Below are 6,326 nucleotides of genomic sequence, written 5' to 3' on the forward strand. Positions count from 1 at the left end.
AGGACTTCCTGTGGATACAAAAATCCATGGATGCTCAAGTCTCATTTATATACAATGAGTATTATTATTATTATTACTATTGTTGCAGTGGGCCCTTAGTATCCCCTGGGGTTTGGTTCCAGGACCCACCATGGATACCAAAATCAATGGATGCTCAAGTCCCATTCAATACAATGGCATAGGAAAACAGTGTCCCTTATAGAAAATTGCAAAATCAAATTTTGCTATTTGGAATTCATATCTTTTTTAATGTTAGCAAGCTTTGGATGCTTGAATCTATAAATAAGGAATCCGTGGATGAAGAGTTCCCGACTTTATATCCGTCGCATGGTCAAACGTAGAATGCGGTATACGCTTCACTTTAAAAAATGACATAACAAAGCTATCAAGGCTGACATACTTTTGCAGAAAGGTGGCAATACTGGATACTGTTGAACTCTGAGGAACTTCAGGAGAGACCTGATAAATGTTTATAAAATTATTCTTGGTGAAGAGAAGCTTCTTTTTTCCTCCCTTTTCTCTTTTAATAAAGTGGGTCCTTGGTGTCTGCCAAAGTTTGGTTCCAGGATCTGCCATGCTTACCAAAATCTGTGGATGCTCAAGTCCCATTAAATATGTGACACGTGTCTCTTGTATAAAATGGCAGAATCAAGATTCTCTTTTTGGAACATTATATATATATATATATATATACACACACACACAGTATTTTCGCACCACTTTAATTGCCTTTTTGCAACGGTATGAGATTCTGGGCTTTGGGGAAATGTTCTCTGTCAGAGAGCTTTGGTGCTGCAGCAAACTGCAAATCCCAGGATTCCATAGCATGGAGCCATGGCAGTTAAAGTGGTGTCAAACTGCTTTACTTTTGTTAACAAACAGCCAGGAAACCCTTCACTCAATCTTTTGCCTTGCTTTTGGGGAGACAGATTGCCGGCCACATGATCTGTTCCAAAGTATTTTGTAGATCAAGGAATTATGAACCAACAGTGTGTTTGTGTGTAATGTAATGATTACTGACCATCTGTTAAAGCTACCATCCAGGAGGCAGCAAAGCCTTCAATTGCTTAGCATAGCAATTTTTTTTAATGGTTTGGGATTTTTGTTTGGCATCCAGCTACAAGGAAGGAGCTGATTCTGTAGGGGTCAACATTAAATGTGAGACATTCAATATACAGATGTATGCTTGGGCAGGAGAAAAGAGGTCAGAGCCCTAATTCAAGCTCAGAGGTCTCCTTAGTTTAGCCCTGGAATCCGTTGGTATTGACAATTTAATCCAAGAAAATGGTGCCCTTGTGTGCCGATTGTGAGTGTGACCATAGTCTTGTGATCCTAACCAGACCCTCATTTCTTTGAGCTCAAAGTCTACGTTGCTTGCAAAACAGGTTGTGATTTCCTGCACAAATAACTTTGCATGGTCTTTGCATGCCTTTTATTTGCATTGGCTTTTAAAGTTGGTGTTTATTTAAGTATATGGCCTCCCAGCCCACAAAGAAGCGATAAACAGATAAAAGTGCCACACGGTTAAAAATGGACATATGTGAATTAAGTAACAATAATATCAGCATGCAAAGGGATCTTGTAGCACCTTTGAGACTAACTGAATGAAAGAAGTTGTAGCATGAGCTTTTGCAGACTTGGTCTCTTTCCTCAGATGCAATCATCAGAATAGTAATACAGTAAATGTTTTATTTTTCCCAGAAGCGCTGAATTTCCATTTGGAGGTCTATTTCCCAGTCTTTCCCCTCATTTGGTCTTCAGTTCTACCATCCCCCAGGACTGCCATGTCCATAATCCACGCTTTCTTTTTCTCAACTAGCTAGGTCCAGTTTATTAGGTTGGATCTTAAAATTCCCACTAGATTTTTAAGTCACCATTTTTGACAGTCTTTTTCAGGCTTGGTTTGCCATCTTTTCAGATGGCAAATCATATATTTTTTTCTTTTTAAAAATTTTATTAGCATTAAAATACATCCACAAAAACAAACCGTATTTACAATGTTCAATTAACAAGAAAAGGGAAGGGGAGAAGGAAGAAAGGAATAGAGAGAAAAACAAAGAAAGATAGAAAAGGAAAGTAGGAAGAAAAAGAAACCATCAACACAGTAAACACAAACACAAAAATGACTTTGTACTGACCTACCTAGTCAAAAGTTTAAACACTGAAGTTCCCAACTTAAAGTCATAAACCTTGAGTACCACTTAATATATTTACCAGAGAGATGATTAATATATATACATTACCATTTTCAGTAAGTAATTTTAAGTTCCAACTCATCACTTTCCTTATAAATCAATTATTTTCTCATTTTAATTTACAACTCCTCTACTCGCTCCATCTTTTATGTCTCATCCATGTTTGTCATATTTTAAGTGTCTGTCCTTTTTCTTTTAGGTATTCTATCAACGGAAGCCAATCCATTCTGACATCATCCCAGTCTTGACCCTTCAACATACAGGTAAGTTTATCCATTTCAATAAACTCAGTCAATTTATTTAACCATTCGTCACTATCAGGGTGGCCTCTTTTTTTCCACATTCTCGCAAATACAGTTCTAGCTGTAGCTGACATATAAAATAAAAGTTTACCAAATTTTCCCTCTAGATTTCCATCTGAAACCACACTTAACAGAAAGTATTTAGGATCAAAATTAATTTTACATTTCAAGATCTTTTTTATCAATACACAAATTTCTTGCCAATATTCTTTAGTTACTTCACAGTAATGGATAAACTTACCTGTATATTGAAGGGTCAAGACTGGGATGATGTCCCACCATAAATGAATATATGATCCTCTGGCTTCGTCACACTTCCAGCATTAGATGTTTTATAGGTTTTAGGCAGCCTAGCTGGAGCAAAGTGCCACCTGCATTGCACTTTAAGTATATTCTCATTGATATCAGTAATCAGAGTATATTTATTTCTCTTGATCCAATTTTTCTCCCACTGTTCCAACAAAATACTTGGACCTAGGTCCTGTGCCCATTTGTTCATACAATCCTTCACTGGTTCCTGTTCCATTTCCCAATCATAGATTTTGGAGACTCTTTGAGTTTTTTCCGATTGGAAAGTAGTTTCAAAATCTAAATTCCCTTTCCCAATTCCTGAGTTCTTCATATCAGTATTATATCTACCCTGAAGTTGTCTGTAAAAGAACCACGTCTTATAACCTCCTTTCTTTTCTAATTCTTGTTGGGTGACAAATGACATGTCAATAGTATTTTCTTCTTTAATTACCAAATCTTTATACAATAACCAAGAACCATTGGGCAATTTAATATTCCAAAATAAAGCTTCATTTGGTGAGGGCCAGAGGGATATATTTGGACAGATGCGATTTTTATATCCTAGACATACTCTAAAGATTGAGCTTCTAATCCAGTGGTTGAAAAAACCTTGGTTGGTTTGATGTTTTGCATAGAAAGGGTTAAGCATGCCAACCAAATCGAAGCCCATAACCTTACATGTTTAATAAATCATCATCCTTTAACCCAAAGCCAGTCAAAATGGGCTGCATCATAATAAATCTTCAAATTTGGTGAACCCCAGCCGCCTCTTGATTTCCTATCCTATAAATCCTTCATTTTTATCCTCGGTTTTCTTCCACCCCACAAGAACTTTGAAAGATCGCAATGCCACGTTTTAAATACCTTAAGATTTGTCAAGATTGGAATGTTTTGAAACAGATAAATTAATTTGTGTAAGATAATAATAATAATAATAATAATAATAATAATAATAATAATAGGTTTTATTTATTTACCGCCCAATCACTGGGAATCCGAGCGGTTTACAATAGAGGGGATAACAGACAGTTCCCTGCCCACAGGCTTACAATCTAAAAGACACGACACAAAAGGAGAAGGGAATGGTGAGGGGGGGGAGGGAATCAGGTCCAGCATTCTTCTCTCCCTCTGAGGCCTGGATCAAGGCAGATGGACCGGAGGGAGGGCTCTTCTTCTTCAGGCTAGCCCCTGATGGAACTGGGCCAGCCTACTCTCTCCCTCAGAGGCCGAAAGATGACAGTTAGGGAGGGAGGAGCCTCCTTCTTCAGGCTAGCCCCTGATGGAACTGGGCCAGCCTTCTTTCTCCCTCAGAGGCCGAACGATGAATGTTCATCTTTATAGCGGCTATTCTGCCTGACAGATACATTCAGATTGTTCCATCTCAATAAGTCTTTTTTAACCTCTGTCCACGTTTTCTCATAGTTCTTTTTGTAAAGTTATATATTTTTTGTAGTAAAATTTATACCCAGGTATTTTACTTCTGTTTTAATCTTCATTTGAGTCAGGTCTTCTACGTTTTCTTACTCTTCAATCTGTAAATTCATAGCTAATATGGCTGACTTATTTTTATTAACTTTAAGACCCAGCATCTCCGCATATTTTTCCAAGAGAGCAAGTAAGGATCAGCCGAATCAACCCTGGCGATCAATGGGGTGACAGATGTCTCAGCCAGATCGCTCTCACATCCGAGCAAGTAAGGATGGGACACTATCTATCGGATTGGAGATTGTTAAGAGGACGTCAATGGCAAAGGCTCTGACTTCATGCTCTTGTCTTTTTAATTTAAAGCCTTGAATCTGTTTATTTTGTCTCATAAATCATATTTTTGCATAGATTCCAATGGATCACAGAAGCTGTTTTATTCTGTCAGTCACCATTGATGTGATTGATATGCTTGTTCCATGTGATAGCCATTCACATATTGAAATACAGCCATTATATCAAATCTCAAGAGTCTCTTTTTTGAAAAGAGCAGGGCAAAAAGGTTAAATCAGAAAGATGAGGTTATGAAGGGAGGATGTAAGGTAAAAAGTACAATGGGCCATACAGTACCGTACTTATATTTGTGTGTTGTATGTGTATATTTGTTGGTCTATTGTTGATCCCTGCCACGATTCATGGGCAGAGGCAATAATAATAATATACAATGAGTCCTTGATATCTGCTAGGGTTCGGTTCCAGAATCCACCAAAATTTGTGGATGCTCAAGTCCCATTATAGAAAACGGTGTTGTAAATTTTGCCACTTATATAAAATGGCAAAATCAAAGTTGCTTTTTGGAAATGACATGTTTTTTAAAATATCTAAGTCATGAAAGGTTGAATCAGTGGATAAAGAATCGGTGGATATGGAGGGCTGGCTGTAGGATGTAAGAACGTTATAGGGATGGTTTGAAATCTGTAGACAAAACACTTAATCCTAAAGGCCAGCTCAAACCTGAAATCCAAGCATTGAGCCTTGGTTTTGCACAAATCCAAAGGTAACAAGCATATAAACTCAATATTTAATTACTATAATTCTGAACAGGGAAACCAAGGTAATGCTATATATATTACTACAAATTATTATATAACCGCTTTCCACTGAAACTCTCCAAGCTAAAACATTTTTACCTTGAAATAGAAGAGCTGTACTTCAGCTTCAACTATACCAGTGCAGAACAACTAACATCATTCCACTTTAATATCATGAAAGGTTCAACTAAAACCGATAGTGAAGCATCAAATGAGCCTGCGCTTCCTTTCAGAGAGAAGTCAACACCATCAATGTCATTAAAAAAAAAATGGAGGGAGAAATACAACTTTCCCAGTGATACTACACAAGTCGAAGAAGGCAACAAAAGTACCTCCATTTAAAAAGGAAAGAGAGAGAAAGTTCATTTTACCACCGATACATGGCAGGCCTGATGGAAAAAAAGATTTGGGCAAATTGCCCATAAACTGAAATCCTACCAGGAGTTATGGGAGTTTCACAAAAGTCAAGAATAGATGCCTGGCACCATCATCATTGAATAAAGAGCAATAGATGAAAAAAATGCTTCTGGATAAAGGTACAGCAATTTAATATTTTCTTAATGTTCTCCACCATATAAATTTGTCTGCTTCAGGTCCACAGAGTCCATCAGAAACATTTTAAAAGTGCAAAACAAATACAGGAAACATAGAAATATTTCTCAGGTTTTTAAAATACAAGCCAAACTCTGAATAAAAGAGCTCGCAATCTTAGTAAAAAAGAGATACTTCTTAACTAGGCCCAGCTTTGTTTTCAAGCAGAGAAATAAAAACAAAACAAAACAAAAATTCAGGCCTGAATTGAACAGTTAAGTCACAAATAAAGCAAACTCACCAAATTAATGGAAAGTCAAAACTTATGCAAGTCTCATTCAGTCTACTCTAAGCCCACCATTCCCTTCACACATTTGGCATTTTCAAAAAATGGCAGGGGAACCACTGACCGAATGTGGCCAGATTGGCAAGTCCCAGTCCAAAGAGTGAAACAGTGTAATGCAAATAGCAGTGTGCTGTGAAATCCTCTGCTC

The sequence above is a fragment of the Sceloporus undulatus genome, chromosome 8 (assembly GCF_019175285.1).
Source record: "Sceloporus undulatus isolate JIND9_A2432 ecotype Alabama chromosome 8, SceUnd_v1.1, whole genome shotgun sequence".
In the NCBI taxonomy this organism is placed as follows: Eukaryota; Metazoa; Chordata; class Lepidosauria; order Squamata; family Phrynosomatidae; genus Sceloporus; species Sceloporus undulatus.